Here is a 22,506-nt window from a genome sequence, read left to right as displayed (position 1 = left end):
GGCCTTGTCACCCCAGGAAAGAGAAAGGGATGTATGTGTGTATGTGTGTGTGTGTGTGTGTGTGTGTGCATGTATTCACTTGTGTGTGTGTGTTTGTGTGTGTGTTTGTGCGTGTGTATTAACTTGTTGCTTCTGCAAGTTCATTTCATGGTTTATCCAAGTCACATAGAAAACCATCATCTCGGTATCAGGCTGAAATCATCACTACTGTGTGTATATGTGAAATTTCACTTGTTCTTAGAATCCATAGGTCAGGGAAACACCACTGACAATGTAAATAGATTTACTATCTAAGTGACCATTACAGTGTTGAGATAGAAGGAGGAGTCTCAGGGTACCAGGTGAGACTTGGTGAGAGGTAGCTACTGAGGATACCGCCTGTGTAAATGTTTATAGCAAAGTTCTAGATTATAAATGGCAAGGACATTTGTTCTTGTGGGTTCTTCAGAAAGATGCCTTGAGGGAACCAGCAGTTAGCGTAATGGCTATGTTGCTGGACTCCCACAGTCGACCACGGTTCACGTCCTGGACCTGGTGGCTTAAAACTCACTCCAGGCACGTGTGCGTGCGTGCCCAAAATTCCGAGAGGAGAATGGAGGAGAAGGGATTGCGGCATGACCATTCCTCCTGGGGGGTGATTTCTCGCTTTCTGTCTCTATGTCTCTCTCTGTCTGGAGAGCACACACGCCCTATGGTGAAAAACCTCTCAAAAAAAAAAAAAAGATGCCTTGACTGCTCGTTTGTTAAAATTTGTTAGCACCACTAGGGTTCCATAATATAGCAAGAAGCAAAGATCAAGTGAAAGAATTTAAATTGTGACTACCAGATACAGTGTGGGAAGAGGGTGGGTGAAGGAGTAGAGTCTGAGGAAGGACATTAAAGAGAAAAATAGAAACGCAAATCATTTATGGGACAAAGAAATGGGTTATTATCTATAGAAGATAACTTTATAGCATTGATAAATGGACTGGTGAGAAACCTACACATGTTGGAATATTCACTGTTAAAACTAAGTAACATGTTAGTGAATGTACAAAAGTAATTGAAATAAAAAATTAAAGGGAAAAAAGTCGGTAATTTTTCACAGGAGAAAGGGAAAGGTTAATCTGACTAATGAAAACTAAAGAAACAAGTCCAATGGATGAGTTTTCCATTCTTCAAAGAATATCTGTGAAACGTCCCTTATAATTTGTTTGCACAAAGGAAATTAAATGCAATAATTTTGTAACAAAATGGATTAAATGATGAGGAATATCAGTATCCAGCTGTAATGTTTATATCCAATAGAAAATGTATATATCAAACATTCACCTAGTTATAAATATTTTATTTTATTTCGCAGCTTTCCATTCTTTTTTTTTTTTTTTTTGAGAGGTTTTCGCTATAGGGCGCGTGCGCTCGCCCGAGAGACAGAGAGAGACATAGAGACAGAAAGCGAGAAATCACCCCCCAGGGGGGATGGCCACACCGCAATCCCTTCTCCTCCATTCTCCTCTTGGGATTTTGGGCACGCACGCACACACGCCCGGCATGAGTTTTAAGCCACCGGGTCTGGGACGCGAACCGCAGTCGACTACATGGGAGTCCAGCGACATAGCCATTATGCTAACTGCTGGTTCCCAATCTTCCATTCTTTTTGAAAGTAAAAATAGTGCTAGTCACTAAATTGCAAAAGTATATGAGTGAAGTTGAGATCTAAGTTCAAATTATATTTCAGGAAGGAAACAGTATTTAATAAATTACCACCAAAGTACACATGATTACAATAGTAACTAAAGGTGGATCACATTTAACAAAAATAATTAAGGGCAACACATTTAATAGGCATGAAAATAAAGCTATCTGCTGATGATAATGTATATGGTAATGTCTTTGACTTGACTAATATGCACTACATTCATGCTGGGAAAAAACAAGTTGTACACTATAAAGATGTACAGTGATTAAATGTAAATAATAAGAGAAATATATGTATATATACATTATTAGAAATTAAATATATATGGGCCCCTGTTTGGTGTGGTGGTTAAGGGCACTGGACTCCCACATGGCTGACCATGGTTCAAGTCCCAGACCTGGTGGCTTACTTTCTCACTTTCCCTCTCTCTCTCTTACACTCTGTCCCTCTCTGGTCAAATTAAAATAAATAAATAAAATAATTCTTTAAAAAAAAGAAAGAAATGAAATATATAATGTAAAGTCATGCAATTTACTAAAGTTTTCAAATACAGAAAGTTTAGGGAGCACTAGGATTTTATGTTTTGATTCTTTTCTCTATACCATAGACATATTAAATGCAACCTGTCCAAAACAACAATAATTAACTTCCATCAGATTCCTCCACTGCATTCTCTATTTCTAATAATGACCCATCCCTCCACCAATTTGTCCTAGTGTGAAACATTTTAATCAATGTTAATGTTTTCTTTTCTTTATCCCTAACCTCTTGGCATCCAAATGATCACCACAGCTGTCAATTCTATGGTAAATTTAATTGGGTTTGAGTTCACTTTTTGTCTGTCTCCCATAACTATTTACTGTTCCAATTCTCATCCTTCTTACTTTGGAATTCATAATTTTCTCCTAATTGGTCTCTCTTGCTCACATTTTCAACTACATGATCTTTGGAAAATGCATAAATCCTGACATGCTCCTTCCTAAAATTGTCAATGATATATTCTTACAAATCCAATCCTCTTGACATAACATACATGGTCCCACTGAGGGGTACCTTTTATATCCTAATTTCCTATGAATATTCTAATCTTCCAAGCACTTCCTAGATGTGCCAGCTTCTGAGTCAGCTTATGGAAATAACCATGAGGTCTGTGTGCATCCACTTTCTCATTTGAAAAACGGTGATAAATCTGGGAATTATATCTTTGCTTCTTGTGAGGATTGAAAGGGTTAGTCCATATATAGCATTAGGAATATTCCTAACATATGCTGACTGCTTGATAAATAGTAGATATGATGATGAGGAGGAGGAGGAGGATGCTGATCATGACTGAAAAAAGATTCTCCATACTCTGAAGAACAGTATTTTAGTTTTTCAGTAACAGCCTCCCTTTTCACTATGGCTATCTATTGGGTTGTTAGAAAAGCCATGACATGTTTTTCTGTGCAAAAGTGTGTCATGACTTTTCTGACAGCCCAATACTTTGACTCAATGTTTCTCTCACACAATCTAACAAATCTTGTCTAAATTCACTTCATATCTATTATAGTACATATGACATTTCAACATGAATGCTCATGTTGGCATTAACATGGAATATATAATCTCTATATAAATATATATATTGTATATATTGTGCATCTAACTAAATATAATGGAGGTAAAATAATACCTATCATGCTAAACTTCATACGGTATAAATGTCTTAAATATGTGAATATTTTTGAATAGTGAACTATACAGCATTAATTTTTATTATTATGCTCCATTAAACTTTGAGTTCCTTGAGAGTAAAAATAGGCAAGAAGGCACGTGTGCTTGGCACAGAGAGCAGGAGGGAAAGTGAGAATGCACCCCCCATGTGGAATAATCATGCTACAATCCCTTCTCCAAGGATTTGGTAGCCATGCAGAAGTGCTTGGCATGTTTATCAAGCTGCAGGGTCTACGATTCAAACCATACAGTTGGCCATGTGGGATCTGGATGCCTTAACAGGCTGGCCCAAGACTAGAATATTTTTGAATGGTGTTTTGAAATGATTAAATTTCATGATTTAGAAATGTAATACAAATTATGTTACTTGTATTGAACAAAAAAGCCAAGAGGGTTAAGAGATGTTTAGAAATTTAAGAATTAAAGCATATTGCACATATAACCCTGGTGTATTCATATTTTAAAAGTTGCCTTTATTCCTAAATTCCAAACATATTATCAAAATTTCCACTTTATGCTATACTGTTTTTTAGCTACTCTAATATCCTCGATTCTTGAAAACTATGTATATAGAAAAGATATTTAGTTTCTAAGTGGATCCAATTCATAGAACATAATTAGAATCATTGAAGTCTATGGGATTCTATTCCCTTAAATATCTTTTTGAGCCACCATGATCAAAGGTCACTTTGCCAGAATCAATCAATTTCTCTCTCTCTCTCTCTCTCTCTGTGCCAAGTGCATGTGTCCTCTTGCAAAATTGAAGCAACAAAAAATTCAACTCTTGGGACCAGCAGATGCTACAATGGTTATGTCACTAGATTTCATTCCCATGTAGTCAACAGTGGTCCCAGTCCCAGACCTGGTGGCTTAAAACTCATATCAGCGTGTGTGCTTGCATGCTCAAAATCCTGAGAGGAGAATGGAGAAGAAGGGACTGTGGCGTGGTCATGCCTCCTGGGGGGTGATTTCTTGCTTTCTGTCTCTCTCTGTCTCTCTAGCAAGTACACACACCCTATAGCAAAAATCTCTTTCTAAAAAAATAAAACAAACAAACAAAAAAATCAACTCTTACAATGAGCCAAGATTGTGCCAGCTACTGAGATAATGCCAATTTCCACTCTTAATAAACTTGAAGTTTAAGGTAGCAAAATAATAAAACAAACTAATGCTGTATAGATCACTGTTCAAAAATATTCACATATTTAAGAACCAATTCACTTATTCATTCCACCAGTCAATAAACATTGATTTATTCAGTAATATCTTCTAATCTGTTTTCTAATGTATAATAAAGAATGATCAGGTAAAATAAGACTTGAAATCTTGCTTTATTTTGGATTATCATTAAAAATTGTTTCTTAAGAGTGATGTTCTTAAATACAAACATTAAAAATATGATTATGTTTTAATCTAGAGTGTTTTTATAATAAGTTTTGAACTATAAATGTACCTAATACTATTTCTCAATGGATTATAAAGCTATTTGGGAGACATACATTAAAGATGAATTCACAATAAACAAACATATAATTACAAGTCACAGTAATAAGAAGAAGTGATATAAGAAAATACAAAAGCATACATTAATTTATATTAGTGTATTTATTAGTATATTTGGAAAGATCTCTCTGGGATGCTATATTAAAACTGAGATTCCCAGGTCATGTAATAGTTACATAATGAAGCTTGGGACAGAGAGTTGACCCATAGCTGAGAGGTGGAAAAGAGTGAAGAGAGATTGAGAAAGCTCAGTATGGCTAGATATGAGTGAATACAGAGATGAAGAAGTAAGTTAGTATCTAGAATGAATTAGCGACCAAATATGAAGGAACTGAGAAGTTAAAATGGGGACTTGAGCCCTTTTAGGTTCACTTGGAAACCACTGGGAGGATTAAGCAGGAAACTAATTCCTTCTTAGGACTCCCTTTCTCATGCTTGAGAAGTCCTTGAGCTCAATGGACCTTTCCTTTTCATTGAATGGGAACATGTCATTCTATTTGAAGAAGTGATTTTAAAGTAGGACAGAATAAAGTCTACACTCAAGCTCTGCCATGTATGATCTATGTTACTTTGGACCAAGATTCTTAGTATCCTCTCATGTAAATCTGAATATAAATGTTCTTACATTACTATGTTTGTGTGAGATCAAACAATATAATAGCACCACTCTTTAAATATGTATTATTATTGTTAATATCAACATATTCCTGTCTCCTAGCATGTTGACTGGACCATGACAACAGTTCTATAAATGTTGAAATAATTGGGCTGAATTCTACACACAACAAACAGGAGTAAAGTGGTGAACCATTTGCTACAAAATTTTTATGAAAGTGGAATCATTATAACCGAGGATCATTCTTACCTACAGCAACTTTCTTAAAGTGTGACAATACAAGATATTTTTAAAGCACAAATGAGATATGTCTATTTCATATGGACTTTTACCCTAGTCTCTAATTCCTTACACATTTCTGTCTATTCTTTAGTACTTCTTAGTAGCTTTCTTTTTATGATATATTACAATTTTATTTCTCAAATTTCAGAATATTCACCAGAAAGCCAGAAAGCCTTCAAAATGGTCACCAAATCCTTGGAAATATACTATTAAAACATCTTACAGATGCTATTTATACAGCAAGTTCCTGATGACTACTCATAGACCAAAAAAGATTTTCCAAAAAATAAATTTTGAGCTCTCTAAGCACAAGCAGAGGCCAATCAGTACCCTTTGGTGACACATCACTCACTGTGCACAAAGATACAGCATTATGACACTCGATCTGCCCAAGTCACATGTTCCTCTTTTAATGGCTCAACTTGACTTTTCCATGCATCAGCTATTTATGTAGGGATGAAAATGATGGGTTTGTTTGTTTTGTTCTTTGGTTTGTTTTAACTGACAGCCTCTACCCAGTCAGAAGGTCCACAACCCCAGTTTGCCAAACTGAGTTCTCAAGGCTAAGAGAGTGTGTCCCTGTCAAGAGTGCAAAGACATAGGACCAGCAGGCTGCACAGTGCTGGATTCTGCATGGCAAACTTCACAGGGTTGAAAAATACATGGGTACATGTATGTGCATGTCCAAAATCCAAGAAGAGAATGAATGAGAAGGGATTGTAGGTATGGGTACTCATTCCAGCGTTTGATTTCTCATTGTCACTGTCTCTCTGTCTCTCTATCTCCTGGTGAGTGCACATGCACTCCAACAAAATGTTAAAAAAAAAAACACTCGACTAGGTATCTGATAGCCAGTTGCAGCATCTAAAATGCTCTCAGAGGTTCTGTATGTCTGTCTTTAAAGCAATTCATAGAGAACTTTGATGTGCTCTCTTATGACCAAGATGTAAGAATTTCCTTAACATACACCCACTAGAGCTGACCACAAAATCCACACAGAATACAGAAAATTAATGACCACCACTCCGTGTGATCTGTGGTCCTTATCACCATCCACCATCTCAACTCACTGAATGAACTTTTCATCCTCATTACACTATCAAAATATTAACTCATTTGGATCTGTAGAAGTAATAATAAAAATTCTACAACACACATTACCTCCCAGACATATAGGATAAGACTCTACTAGGCTTCTAAAACAGTACTAGGGCTGACAAGCCATAAACAAGCTGCCTATTCTGTACTCATGCTGGGAAAATTATCTTCCCCCTTATGTCCTGAGTCCTGCATATTTTCTGTGCTTGACGTACTCTGACCCTTCTGTCTTTGATTCCTGTTCCTAGCCTTCACAGTCTTAATTTGGGAACACTGTTTATCATTGTGTCCTTAATCTCTAAGATATGATTTATACTTACTCTATCTCATCTCACACTAAGAATGTTCAACCTGATGCAGCTTTAACTGCTTGCTCACATCTCTCTCTGGATTTCCCTCCAGGAGTGAGTTATGAACTATGGAGAGTGAGAGATGAAGGAATGGTGAGTTCTCGGCAGTTGTCACAGAGGTAGCTTCATTAACCCCTCACAACAACTTCAAGATATTTGTGTTGGCTCATTTTACAGAGAATACAAACTGAAGACAACTGACTTGTCATGTTTTATACAAAAAGGTAAGAAATAATATTATATTCACACTTGGGCTTTATTTCCTAAATGATTAATAATCTAGATGTTAGTGAGGTACACTGTAGTATCAATTAACCTTCATCACAGTCAATATAAACTTTATCATAATTATGAAGTGTATATCTTATAGCATTTAAGCCAGTCTAATAAAAAACTCTGTTTATATACTTGTGTGTCTATAAATATATGTGTGTGCAGAATGAAATCATTACATATTTATCTTAAATTTCTATCACGTATAGCAGAGTAGAAAAATCAGAACCAGAGCAATTCTCAGAGACTTAGATTAATCTATTTGGAGATGAGAAAATTGAGCCTCAGAGAAGTTGAGTGATTTGCCAAGCATATTCAACTAATTGAGTCATAACTGTGATAGTGACCCAGGACTTTGTAACTGAATTTATAAATATCAATGTAGGAGTCCCTGAAATTTCTGAGAAGTGCAGGCACAGAATCCTGTGGTCTTGTATTTTCTTTGTCATCATCTTTACTGTTTTCTTTTTGGGGGAGAAAAGAGGGGTTTCTTGACTGAAACAAACACAGAGTTTAGGAAAGACTGTCTCATTTGAGGGAACATTAGAGCTTTCTGAATAACATAGAAGTAAACAATGAACACAGAACTCAAGGTGTGTTTATAAGGTGGGGTCAGATGAACAGAATCACAATGGATACTATCAACCCCTGAAAACCAGACATAACAAACATCCAAAAAAAAATGCCTGAATTTCCTCTAAAAGTCACCCTTTTCCAGTGGAGGTGGACATTGCTAATTGTTGTGTACTTGCAAATAAATATCTGTGGAAGCTAATCACACAGTTCTCTGTTTAAGCATTAGATTATTAGTTTTCATGGCCACATAATATTATCAGTATCCCAAATGACTTAATATCCAGGAAAGCAACAGAACACTTCAGAAATAGAATGGATTAAGTGACACCTCTGCATGATACATGAACCCACAGGAAAAGAGATATGTTTTCATAAAAACTAGACCCCCATTTTATCTCAGAAAATTGCATGCTTTGCCCATCTAGCCACAAATGTGCTAATATGCTGTGTCAGTGGAAAAACACATGGCCCCATAAAATATTCAATTTTGACTATTTATAGAGAATTATGTTCGGCATTTTGCCCTTGCTTATAGTCCCCTAGAGGGCAAGAGATGCATTAATAAGAAGATGGTGTGAGAACTGTGAATCTGAGAATGCAAAAGCAAATGGGAGGGAACCAGTAGCTTACTTCTCCTACTACTGAGTAAATGTGGGACAGCTGAGAAGCCTCTTTTGAGTATTTTTTTTTTTCCTGTAAAGCTGGGAGCATGCTTTTAAAAGTATATTCATAGAGCCAACAGGTAGTGCAGAGGTTAAGGCAGCTGGATTTCATATGGTTGATGGCATGGTTCAAGTCCCAGACCAGTGACTTTAAAGACTCATTCAGCACATGTGCATGCCCAAAATCCCCAAAGATTGCAGCATGACCATCTCCCCAGATCGTGATTTCTCACTTTTCCTCTCTCTCTCTCTCTGTCTCTCTCTGGTGAGCATATGTTTACTATAGAAAAACTATAAAAGAAAACAAAGTATATTCACAAAATTGTGCCACAATCATCATACTCTAAAGTCAGTTGATTTTCATCACCCATCACCTACAGAATAAGTCTTTTACCCTTTAGCAATCATTTCATATTTCTTCCCACTTCTCTCTCCCCACCTTTCTACAGACTCAGGCAACCACTATTCTACTCTGTTTCATATTCTGACCATTTTATATAAATACACTCATAAAATATGTGGCCGTTTATGACCTACTTCTTTGAGTAACAATATTTTCCAGGTCCATCCACATCGCAGCACTGTCATTGGTTATTTTATTAATGACCAAATAATACAGCATTATGTGGACATACCACATTTTATTTATCCATTCATCTGCTGATGGAAATTTGGGTTGTATTTATTCTTTGAATTTTCTCAATAATGCTGTTATGGACATTTTTACACAGGATTTCATACAGATTATATTGGTATTTCTTTTGGGTATGACCCTAAGAATGGAATTGCTGGTAATATTGATGAATATTTTGGTAAGTTGGGAGACTATCTTCCAAGGCATTCGATCCACAAAAATATTACCAGCGGCAAGACATGAGGACTCCAATTTTTCCATACCTTTGTGAATATGTGTATTCTATTTTATATTTTTGATAATAGTTATTGTAGTGTATATGAGATGGTATCTCATTGTGGTTATAATTTGCAATTCTCAGAAGTCTAGTAAAACTGAGTATCTTTGCATTTGCCCATTGATATTTGTATATTTTTTGGAAGCAGTTTTTGCTCAATTTTAATTGAATGATTTGTTTCTTTCTTATATATTTGTTCTTTTCTATAGATCTATTTTAAATATAAAGTCCTTACCAGATATATGATTTAAAAAATATTTTCTCCCACTTTGTGGTTATATTATCAGTTTTTATATCTTTTAAATTTTATGTTTAACCATGCTTTTAAAAGATATTTATTTCATGAAAGAGAGGGTAGGCATCCTCAACAGACTCTGATTGTACTGTATGTAATATCTTCCCCTGATCCAACCTTCCAGTAAACCAGGATCATGGGCAACTTCTGTGTGCCCAGAATCTTTCAGGTTGAACTGGGATTAAACTTCAGTCTTTCAGAACAGCATGTGACCACCTATGCCAGGATGACTAAGCTTCATTTTACTTTCTCAATGGTATTTTTTGAAGCACAAGACATTTAATTTTCATGAAAAAGTCTAATAAGCCTATTTTTTCTTTGTCATATATTCATATCATATCTGTAAAGTCTTCACCTAACTCAAGGTCATGATGATTAACATCTATATTTCCATCTAAGAGTTTTCTAGTTTTCAGTCAGTTTATCATTAATTTTCAGCCAGTCTTTATGTCTCATATGATGAAAGTGTCCAAATTTATTTTAAGAAAAAAAAAAAAAAACTACTTTGCAGTTGTCCCAGAATCATTTGCCAAAAAGCCTATTATTCTTTCCCTCACTGAATTACAATGGCATCCTTTATGAAAATCAATTTGTCATATATTTAAGGATGTATTATTAGACTCTCAATCTTAGTTCATTGATTTATATATCGGTCCTTATCCAGGCATCTAGTATTTTTTTTTTTCAGTTTAGTTACTTATTTAGCTTATGAGAGAGGGAGATTGAGAAAGAGAAAGAGAAGCAGTCACCTTCCCCAGCCTCAGCCAGCCAGTCACAAGGGCACTGGCACCTAGCATGACCAGGGATGACTTGGGACTCGAACTGGAACCTGGAACCAAGACCTTCCTATATCGCCTCACAATCATGGAGCATTGTTACTGCTGTGGCACTGTGGCACCATGACCTTTCTCTTTTTTTCTCTTAACATTTCTTATACATCAGAGTTAAGTTTATTACTTATATTAAATTTATTTTTAGGTACATAATCCTTTTTTATATTATTTAAGCAGAACTGCATTCTTAAATCCACTGTCACATTACTCATTGCTATTTTATAGAAAGATAATTGATTTGGGACCAGCAGATGGCGACTATATGGCTGGACTCCCATGTAGTCAATCTTGGTTTGAATTCCAGATCCAGTGACTTAAAACTCACAACTGGGCATGTGTGCATGCATGCCCAAGATCCCAAGAGGAGATGAGAGGAGAAAGGATTGTGGCGTGACCATCCTCACTGAGGAGTGATTTCTTGCTTTCTGTCTCCCTGTCTCTTTCTGTATCTCAGGTGAGCACACGTGCCCTATAGCAAAAATCTCAATTAAAAATAAAAGAGAGAGAATTGATTTTTAATTGATATAATTGCCTCAAACCCTCCTGAACTTGTTTATTAATAAATTTTTACATTTACTGGATTCTTTAGAATTTTAGGAGATTCTTTAAAATTTTCACTATATAAAAGTATGTCCTATGTTGAACCAACAAGTGACAGACATGGTGGTTAAGATGCTAGATCCCCACATAGCTAATCATGGTTAGAGTCTTGGACCTGGTGACTTGAAAATCACATCAGTTGCATATGAGCATTCGCAGAATTCCAGAGAATGTAGGAGAGGGGATTATCGAGTGTCTGCTCACTTTCCATCTCACTGTCTCTCTCTTTCTCCAGTGAGTACATGCACCCTCTAGCAAGAAACTAGAAGAAAAAAAAAAAACTACACACACACAAAAGATGTATGTTATATGCGAAGAGTAATAGTGCTATTGTTTGTTTCTAACATTTTTCTACTTTGGATCCTATTCATTACAGTACATTACATTTAATATTCATGTAGCCTTAGATTCTTGTCTGTGGTTCATTTATTTGTGCTTTTGTGTCTGATATGAGGAAGGATAGAGATTAGACAGAAATTTAGATTATTTTCTTTCTGATTACCTGTTATTTTGAGCTACAATAGTTTGTGTTTTATAAAATATTCCTCAACTAGAATTTGTCTGATGTTCTTAGAAAGCTTAGATTCAGAAAGAAGGTTGATAGTGGATAAAGGCTGTTAATATTTTATTTTCTATAACACCTATAAGAAAATTCCAGGGGCATTTTTCACAGAAATAGAGAAAAAAAATCCTGAAATCTGTATGGAAATACCACAGACCCAAATAACTAAAACAATCTTAAAAGAGAAGCCTGAAGTCATTGTATTTCATGTTTCAAACTGTATTACAAAAGTATAGAAATCAGAACAGCATCATAGTAGCATACAAACAAAATAATATATCAATGAAATAAAAAGTAGAGAAGTCTACACATAGACAGTCAACTAACTTTTGGCAAAGCTGCCAAGAATATAGAATGGGAAAGAATAATCTCTCAATAAATGGTGCTGGGAAATATCTAAATAAATAAATAAATAAATAAATAAATAAATAAATAAGGAAATGAAAGAAACTTGATTCTTACATTATACACAAATTCAATGCAAAATGGATTAAGATTTAAAGTAAGACTAATTTCTATAACACGCCTAGGGAAAAACAGAGGCAAATCTACTTGATATTGGTCTTGGCTGTGATTTTTTGAATATATAGTTAGCATATTAAAATAGTGAAAATAAAGAAATGAGACTATATCAACTAAAAATTTTCTGCACAGCAAAGACAAAAATCAATTAAAAGAAGTAGCAGCACATAGAAGAGAAGAAAAGAAAATATTTGCAAATCCTACATCTAATAAGGAATTGAGACTCAAAATATATAAGGAACTCACACAACTTGATAGTACAAAATACCAACAGGTATATGAAAAATTGCTCAGTTTACTAATCATTAGTGAAATGTAAATAAAAGCCATGATGAAAAATCACCTTATACTCTCTAGGGTAGCTATTCTGAAAAAATCAAAAGCTAACAAGTATTGATGAAGATGTGGACAAGGGAACCTTTGTATATTGCTGGTGAGAATGTAAATTGAAACCATCAATATAGAGAACAGTATGGGATTTCCTCAACAATGAAAAATGGAACTACCACATTATCCAGTAATTTCACTCCTGGGTGTGCATGCAAAGGGAATAAAATCGCTTTCTCAAAATTATACAGAAGAATTATCTGCACACCTCATGTGCACTGCAGCATTATTTGTAATAGCCAAGATATGGAAACAAATGTCATTAACAGACGAATGGATAAAGAAATTGTCATATTGATAAAAGAGAGATGCACATGACAGAGTCTTCAAATTATTCATGGAAAAGCATACTGTGAAAAGAAATTTTCATGGATACCAAAATTTTGCACCAAAATAAACTTGCGCATTATTCCATTCTTATGAACTTTTGTAAATCTTCTCTTGTATATCTGTAATATATTTATTATATCAATACGACTTTAGAATAGGAAACCCCATCATTTGCAACACATGGACAAACCTTAGACTAAGTGAAAAAAGCCAGATATAGAAAAACAAATGCTATATTACAAGTTGAATTCATAGAAGAGAGTACAGAATAGTGACCAGCGTCAGGAGATGGAGAAAATAGAGAACTGTTGATCAATGGGCACATGATTGCAATTGTGAAATGAATAAATTCTGGAGACCTAAGGCACAGCATAATGACTTTCATTAATAATAACATATTGTATCCTGAAATTGACTAAGAAAGCATTTCTTAAGTATGTGTATGTTAATTAGATTATGAAAGTCATTTCACGGTGTATCTATATATCAAAACTTCATATTGTATATCTTGAATATATGTAGTTTTTATTTGTCATTTATAGCACAATAAAGATGAAAGACTCTAGGAGAAAAGTATTAACAGCCTTTTAGTGTAATAGGATAATTATATCTACTTTAGGTAGATGGCAATGTTAAATATGTTGGCCTACAAATAAATGGTGAATCATAAAGTCAAACTGGAGCCCAGGCAGTCAGCATTAGAGACCCTGCTGCTGTCTTCAATGCTATCCATGACAACACTTTTTGTTATCCAATGTCTTCACTTTCACAATAGAATATTGTGTAAGTCTTATTTCCACATTTTCTAAAAGGAGACAAAAAATGCATACTGAAGGAGTATTAAGGGAGAAAGCAAAAAGTATTAAAATGTTATCAGATTTATTTATTTTTGTTTAGTTATTTCTTACTGAAATTTACATAGGATGTTTTTTTACATATAAAGATCTCAATTCATCTCCACTATTAGACATGTTATATAATAAAAAACCTTTTTTTTTTTTTTTGGAGAGGTTTTCGCTATAGGGCGCGTACGCTCGCCAGACAGACAGAGAGAGACAAACAGAGAGACAGAAAGTGAGAAATCACCCCCCCGGGGGTGATGACCATGCCGCAATCCCTTCTCCTCCATTCTCCTCTTGGGATCTTGGGCATGCACGCACACGCGCCCAGTATGAGTTTTAAGCCACCCGGTCCAAGACGCAAACCGCAGTCAACTACGTGAGAGTCCAGCGACATAGCCATAATGCTAACTGCTGGTCCCAAGACTTTTGAAATTACCTTACAAATGGTGAAACTTAGAACTAGAAAAATTATAAGTTAGTAATGTGGCTAATATCACAACCTTAAAACGAAATGGTGAAAGCAAGACATGAAATCATGTATTTTGATTAATCTCAAAGCCTGCTTTACTGCTTTTTCACTTCCTTATTGCCTCACAGAACAGTTCTGTAGAAAACATATTAAGCTAGACCTGACCATAAATTTATCATTTGAATGATTAAAGCAATACTTACCCATACCTTATCAGAAAAGATTTGTAATTCTGATATCTTCAATTATTGTACTTATATAGATTCATAAAAGTACTACATGCTTACATACAAGACTGTATGCTGTCGTGTGTGCATATTCGTATGTATTTAGATACTCAATTTTTCCTTTCCTCTGTCTACATATTTTACAAAACATTCTTTGAAAGAGCAGAGACATGAAAACAATAATGTCCTGTATTTTCAGACACCGAAGTTCCCACTGAATTCACAGTGTTGTGGTTTTTCTGTCACATTTATGGATCATATTCAAATATTCCAAAAGAACATTAACATCTGGAAGCTTTTGATAAAGATTCCTTTGACATGTAAGCTAATGAATCAAACCCTTTCTACAAAATTGCCTTCACTTCAGAAAATGAGAGTCGAGCTAAATATTTTTTTAGGTCACCCAAAAATAACCTTTAGAATCATATGTAGAGGGTTAGAAGCAATGGTTGGTAAAATACTTCACCTCATGAAAGACTGATAGCCTCTCCACTTCATCCAGGAATTTCACTTTGGAAAACTGAGCCATTGCATTTTCCTACCGGAGCCTACCTCTCTTATCATTTGGAATAAAATATTCTGCTTTATATAGACTGTTTAGAAATGAATATGCCATAACTGTAAAGAAGTGATTCAAAAATAGATATTCATAATAAAAGCCCTGTAGAGAGGATTAGTGTAGATAGCAGAGACTATCAGGGAGGGAAGTGGGTGATAGAGGGTGCATGGCAGAGGGTGGGTGGGAGGGGCAAAGGGAAGAAACATTTAACAGGCAAAAGAATATAAAGTTCTCTGTTTATAAAAAGTCCTGTTAACTTTTGTTTTATAAAAATAAATTAAAGAAAAAACATTTTGAAATCACAGTAGTGGGACCAGTAGTTAGTGTAATGGCTATGTTACTGGACTCCCATGTAGTCGACTGTGCTTCAAGTCCTGGACCCAGTGGCTTAAACTCATACCGGGTGCATGTGCGTGCATGCCCAAGATCCTGAGAGGAGAATGGAGGAGAAGGGATTGCGGAATGGCCATCCCCTTTGGGGGGGGGGTGATTTTCCTTCTTTGTGTCTGTGTCTTTTGCATAATGCTCTTCCATCAATGTGATTTCATTTGTGTCCCTTACCCTATTTTTATCAGAATGCCAGTCTTTCTATCAATGACCCATCTTACTCTTATTTTTTTTTAGAGAATTTTTGCTATAGAGCATGCGCACTTGCCAGAGAGACAGAGAAAGAGAGAGAGAGGAGACAGAAAGCAAGAAATCACCTCTCAGGGTGATGACCATGCTGCAATCCCTTCTCCATTCTCCTCTTGGGATTTTGGGCATGTCCACACCCTTACCTGGCATTAGTTTTAAGTCATCGGGTTCAGAACTCTAACCACAAGGTGGGAGCCCAGCAATGTGACAATTACATCATCTGCTGATCCCTCCCATCTTACTCTTGTATGACCTCATCCCTCATCCTAACTTATAGCAAGACCTTATTTTCAAATAAGGTCATTGTCACAGATACCAGGGATTAGGGCTTAAATATATCTTTTTATGTATTTATTTTTTGGTGGTGGTGGTGTTGTTGTCTTTTATTGTCATTGATTTTACTTTTTGCTTTAGGGCACATGTGCTCACTGGAGAGAGAGAAAGTGAGAAATCACTTCCCGGGGGGATGGCCATGCTTTCATATATTCTTCATTCTCTCCTTGGGATTTTAGGCACACATGCACATGTGCCCGGCATGAATTACAAACCACCCAAACCTTAGACTTGAATCACAGAGCTGACCATGTAGGATCCAGCCATCTTAACCTCTGAGCCACCTGCTGATCTCAGCGTATCTTTTCAAGGGAACACCTCACAGCTGACATCATTATAATATGAGTTTACTTGAAAACAAAGAAGAGAGTTGGAATTCGGGTTTCTCTTCACCAACCATATGTAACCCATATTTTCATGTAAAAATGAATGACAAAGGTTTTTACTTATAAAAGATTATAATGTTTGGGACCAGCTGTTGGTGTAATGGCTATGTTGCTGAACTCCCATGTAGCTGACCATGGTTCCAGTCCCAGACCTGTTGACTTAAACTCACGCCAGGCGTGTGTGTGTGTGTGCCCAAGATCCCAAGAGGAGAATGGAAGATAAGGGATTACGGCATGGCCATACCCCTTAGGGGGTGATTTCTCACTTTCTGTCTCTGTCTCTCTCTCTCTCTCTCTTTCTGGCGAGTGCACGTGCCCTATAGCAAAAACCTCTCAAAAGAAATTATAATGTTACAGAATCAATAACGACAAAAAAAGTCATTGTTTTTCTCCAGTGGTTCTCAAATCAGTTATGTCATCAAAATACTAATAATATAATTGACAAAACAAAACAAAACAAACAACAACAACAAAAACAGCAAACAGCTAAGTATGTCTCAGTTATCATGAGACACTCAGATGGTTCGATATTTGAATAGAAACTGATAAAAATCAGATTTTGGTAATGGAGGAGAAAAATAAAAAGACAACAAACACAAAGTCAACAAATGAGAATGAGGCCAAAGACCCAGTACTTGTTTATCCTGGACAGGTGAGGGCTGTTACATTTGTCCATGTTTGCTACATTTTAATATTAGGTAGTAGTGTGGCAGAATGATGATTACCCAGTGGGTAAAACTATGGAGAGTAAACTCGAGATGCCAGTTACAGGAAAAATAAGGAAGTATTTTCTGGTAGTTGAAGTATCCTAATGATGACAGGATTCTACATATGTGAAGAGTAAGATATCAAGAGTCAACAGATGATGGATGGTGTGAGGGGAGTGTACGCATATGCACTCAGAGATAGGGTGATGCACGCCCTAGAGTTCGTAGCATGGAAGGCCATCTTCCCAGTTTGGTTTTAGAGCAGCAGTTTCACTTTAGAATCTCTGTGTTAATGTTTTCTTAAACCAAAGTGCCTCAAAATCTAAAAGATGACTCTCTTCACATCATCACCACTTTGTTAATGGAGAAAACATTTTCTAGCTGGAAGGGAGGCTCAGAGTTTGACAACTAAGCATGTAGTGGATAATCCAATTAGTGCAACACCAAAGAAACTTTGCCATCTGTTATCTACCTAGATCACTGCCTTAAAAAATAAAAGATGCCAAAGCATACTGAATGGCTTGGAGAATTAAAAAAAAAAAAAAAGTTTGGCTATTTGATCACACCCAGAGATTTCACTATAATTATTACACCACTGTATCATTTGACCCTGACTTTCTGGTGTCAGCAGGCCTGCAGTGTTGGCAACAAGCCTATCTTTGGAATTGCTTCTCTGGAAGCAAAGACATCCCATTGTGCTGTCAACAGCTGCAGCCTTTCCATGTGCCGTAAGAATGTGCTTTAGATAGTCACAAAACTAGACCAATTCCTGATGATGGCTAAGCTCTATTTTTGAAGAGGACATCACAATTTACCTTAGCGTCGTCTTTCATAATATTTTTCCCTCTAGAAATGATTAACTCATTTTTAGGAAATATGCAAACATTTTTATTGTCTTTGAACACAGTGACATACAGTGATTTGCATGTTAGTCCTTCCCCATCCTAACTTCCAACCAACCTGCCAACGCACTTAAATTTTTCATGCATTTAATTTTGCTTAAAGATGTAAATTATACAGATGTTTTTTATAAGATGTCACCTCTTTCACATTTCACCTTTCCTATGCCAACATTTAGAAAACGTTCCTAGATTTACATCATTTCAACAGATAAAAGCATCAGGAAAAATAAGGCTCTTGTTCTTATTTTTCTGTGTAGTCTACAGAATCTTGTATGAAAATATTTTGATGGCTTATATTTTACTAATGACAATCAAGTTTATTTGTCTCACACAAGACTCTCTCTGGGAGGAAGAAACCCATTTTCCTTTCCACATACCCAGAATATGGTTTAATAATTCTGTAACTATACAACACAAAGCAGATGCTTGGTAAAGTTTGTTACATGACTGAAGTATCAATAAATGTCACTCCATATAGTCTAACTTAATTTCTGCAGTGCTATATAAAGTGACCGGGGGCAGGGGGGAGGAGACAGAAGCTTAAATCAAAATACATTGTGAGAAAAATGCAGTTTTATTGCTCTGCTTATCATAGGACTTCTAGCTATGAAACACTAGGGCAGTCATAACACAGTCTGGGCCTTGTTGATTTTTGTCACCGAAAGTAGTTATTCTCTTTTGGAAGCATATCATGCCCTACTTTTCCTCGTGATCTGATTACAATCTGCATCTTAAATTCACCTGCATTCAAGATTCATTAAGACTATAGTACCAACATGCTATGACATGCACTGAATGCTGAATGTAGACTGCCCACTGATTTAAGGATTTGTCAAACAAAATGAAAATGGGCTTCATCTCATATGGGCCTACTTTACAGAAAGATGTACCTCTCTCTGCCTTTGCTGAGTGCATGTACCTAAAGCAAAAACCTCTAAAAAAAATCAAAAACAACAACAACAAAAAAAAAGAAGAAATTTACTATAGCTATCAGGTGTAATACTATGCAATTGAGTAATAACCAGTTAAATGAACTGAATTCCCCTATGAATTGAGTAATAACCAGTTAAATGTACATATAAACAGTTCACATGTAGCTGTGGAAGAATGCTGATAAGTTAAACATTTTAAAAGATATATCAATTATATACTTATGGGTATGTACACATATACCTGAAGTATTTGTACTTTTTATTCTGCTGCCCTTAACTTCCGTGTGTATATATACACACATATATATATATATATATATATACACACACACACATACATACATATTTTCATAATTTTTTTAGAGAGGTTTATGTCATAGGATGCATGCATTTGCCAGAAAGACAGAGGTAGAGAGACAGAAAGTGAGAAATCACCCCCCAGGGGGGATGACCACACTGCAATTCCTTCTCCTCCATTCTCCTTTCGGAATCTTGGGCACGCACACACATGTGCCCAGAGTGAATTTAAGTCACTGGGTCTGGGACTTGAACTGCAGCTGACTATGTGGAAGTTCAGCGACATATCCATTAGGCCAACTGCTGGTCCCCATATTTTTATAAGTTTTATATGTTTTATTTTATTTATTTATTTAAAATTTCTTTCATGAGAGAAATTCAGCTCAACAGTTGTCAAGCCGCTGTCCACCCCAGCCCCAGGCAGCCCAGATCACAGCCATATGCAAATGTGCACACACCGAGTGTGTACAGGGATGCCTTGGGAAGGGAACCCGGGATTCACCCATGGGCTGGCCTAGACTGTTCCTGATACTATTATTTATGAAGTTTGGGCCCATACATACTACTGCTTGGATATCATCTAGATCTTAATGATTCCTGAACCAAGATGTTAGTCTTTTAGACTCTCTGAACAACACAGAGCCTCCCACAATATTACATTTTTGATTAACCCAGACAGAATTGGAGTTTATTTCTTCTAGCCACTGTCTTTATGGATTTCTGACTCAATTTTCTGGATGTTACAGTAGGTACACTGTAATAAGGCATCAGATACCACCAGGTTACTTTAGACATTCTCTGATTTACTTATTAATAAACTTCTTCGTACCAATAATAAATAGTGTATTTGACTGACTACATCCACTACATCTGTCATCATTGGCTATGGTGCTATCGAGCCCCAAATTGGGAATCTCACCTTAGATGATTTAACTGGTCCAAAAATCCCACCGACTCTCATGGGCCAGCTCAAATACAACACTCTCCATGAACTCCTACTCAGTCTCCCAGCAGCATTAGTTGTTTCCTTCCTTAAGATACCCACAAAAACTTGAACTCTGGTTTTTACCCCTCACTCTTTCTTATATGAGTATTTATTAATAGTTTTAAAAGGGAATGTGTTCTTTTTTACACAGAGAGGAAAAATGAAGGGTAGGGTAGATGTGAAGCTATAGAATTGATGCCTCGAAAATTATAAAGCTCATGCCTTAAGAGTACCTTCTTGTCTGTTGTAGTATATGGAGCTGTTGGGGACAAAAACGGAGATGTTTCCAGGTTTTCAACAAGATTCTATGACTGTAGTTTGTTGTTTTGTTTAATATAGAGTCTTGCTATGTTGCCCAGGTTGACCTTCAACTTGCAATCCTCTTGCCTCAGCCTCCTGAATGCCTGGGGTGACAAGCATGTGCCACCATGTTACTTTTACATAGTCTTGAATTCTCCACAGAAGAGAGAAAGCTGAGCCACTGAATGCACAGAAGCAGAGGTGGGAACTAATATGCATGTGGAGTTGCCTAGAATAAACTAGGGTAAGTCTTTTGTTAAAAATCTTTCAGTGTTCTGAAGAATCAGCACTATTAAACTGGGCCAGCCCTATAGCACAGTGGTGAAGCCCTGTGCATAGGAAGCCAAATCCCATGTGGCTGATACCGTTTAAAACTCAGCTCCTGAGGCTTCAGAAAACATGCCAGGTACATGTTAGTGCATGCTTAAAATCCTGATATGACGGAGAAATGAAGGAGGATTGCAACATGTCTATGCTCCAATGAGGATGTTCTCTCTCTCTGGCAAGTGTATGTACTCTCTGTCAGGAAGACAAAATATATAAATAAAAATGTTTATTGTATAAAAAGAATTATTAAATTGATTCCATGTCTCTGGAGTCAGGAATGAGGCAGTAACATGAGGTCTTGTCTTACGCTGACTATGAGCTTCTTGAAAACAGAGGCAATAAATATTGACTGTTTTAATCCCATTGTCAGACTCACTTGCCATCTCTTCACTGAAACAGACAAAGCAATAATTTGTTTTATAGTCCTGCATTTTCTCTGCAGCAAGTTCTCTGGAATGTTCTGGTCTTAACTTTAGATATTCATCAAAGAGCCACAGTCCTGCCTTGTAAACCAGCTTTCGTTAAGCTTGGACTCATGTTCTAAAATGAAATATTGTAATGTTGAACTTAAATATCTCAAGGACGAATTACCTCTCATGCCAACAAAGTTGACAGTTGCACTTTGGTTTTGAAGTACACACACATCGCCCAGCAGAAACTGGACTTTATCCAGGCTTAGTTTCTCATAGACTACTTTGCCAGTGAAGAGAACAATTTTGAGTTTTTACTGACCTGAGCCTAATGTAAACCAGTGACCTAGAAAAGCTTCATGTCCCAATACCAATTAGTTCTCCACTGCCTGTGCTTCTTTGCTCCTGCTTGGAGCTCCTGACATTTTCAAGCAATTAGAGGGCATCCGGATCTGGGAATGCACTCTGTGTCGATACCTGACAGAGCTGAACTTCTGTGCTGCAGCCCATGTAATAAAAGCCATCAGTGCTGCCCACAGACTGTGACCACCACTCTTTTGGGAATCTAATAGAGTTGGTCCTACATATTGACAGAGATTAAAACTGCCTCGGTGCTAAAATTTGAGAAGCACTGAATTTCTGATTTCTTAAACAAATCTTGTAAGGTTCTGGAAGTGTCTAAAATTTCTGCAGTCAATGCCAAGTTTCTGTGTTATCAAGGTCAATGAATAGATATAAATCCTCTACTCAGGGGATATTAACACATGATATCATCATTAATCGCTGACAACTAAGCATAATTTTGTTGACAGAATTTGGTCTTGGATATATTAAAAATCAATTGGGGGAATAAATAGGATCTAATATTGGACAAATGAGAGAGAATAAGAGTGGTCATCAACAGGGATGACATGTCTAACTGGTATACCAAAATATGAGCCTGCATAACTTGAGAGTACGCGCCCCTGCCATCCAGGGCACCAAATGTGAAAATAAATGGTTC

At 36.3% G+C, this 22,506-nt stretch overlaps 1 long non-coding RNA gene across 1 annotated transcript in view; it reads left to right on the top strand.

The window, feature by feature from the left end:
• LOC102500954 (uncharacterized) overlaps positions 1-22,506 on the top strand; it is a 67,727-nt gene that overhangs the window by 6,726 nt on the left and 38,495 nt on the right. The window contains exon 2 of the long non-coding RNA XR_334310.2: positions 7,293-7,464. This is a non-coding gene — a long non-coding RNA (uncharacterized LOC102500954). The remainder of the gene's footprint in view (positions 1-7,292; positions 7,465-22,506) is intronic.

Source organism: Tupaia chinensis, unplaced genomic scaffold (genome assembly GCF_000334495.1).
Source record: "Tupaia chinensis unplaced genomic scaffold, TupChi_1.0 Scaffold000196_1, whole genome shotgun sequence".
Lineage (NCBI taxonomy): Eukaryota > Metazoa > Chordata > Mammalia > Scandentia > Tupaiidae > Tupaia > Tupaia belangeri.
The sequence above is the reverse complement of the archived record's forward strand: the minus strand, read 5'-3'. Positions and strand labels throughout refer to the sequence as shown.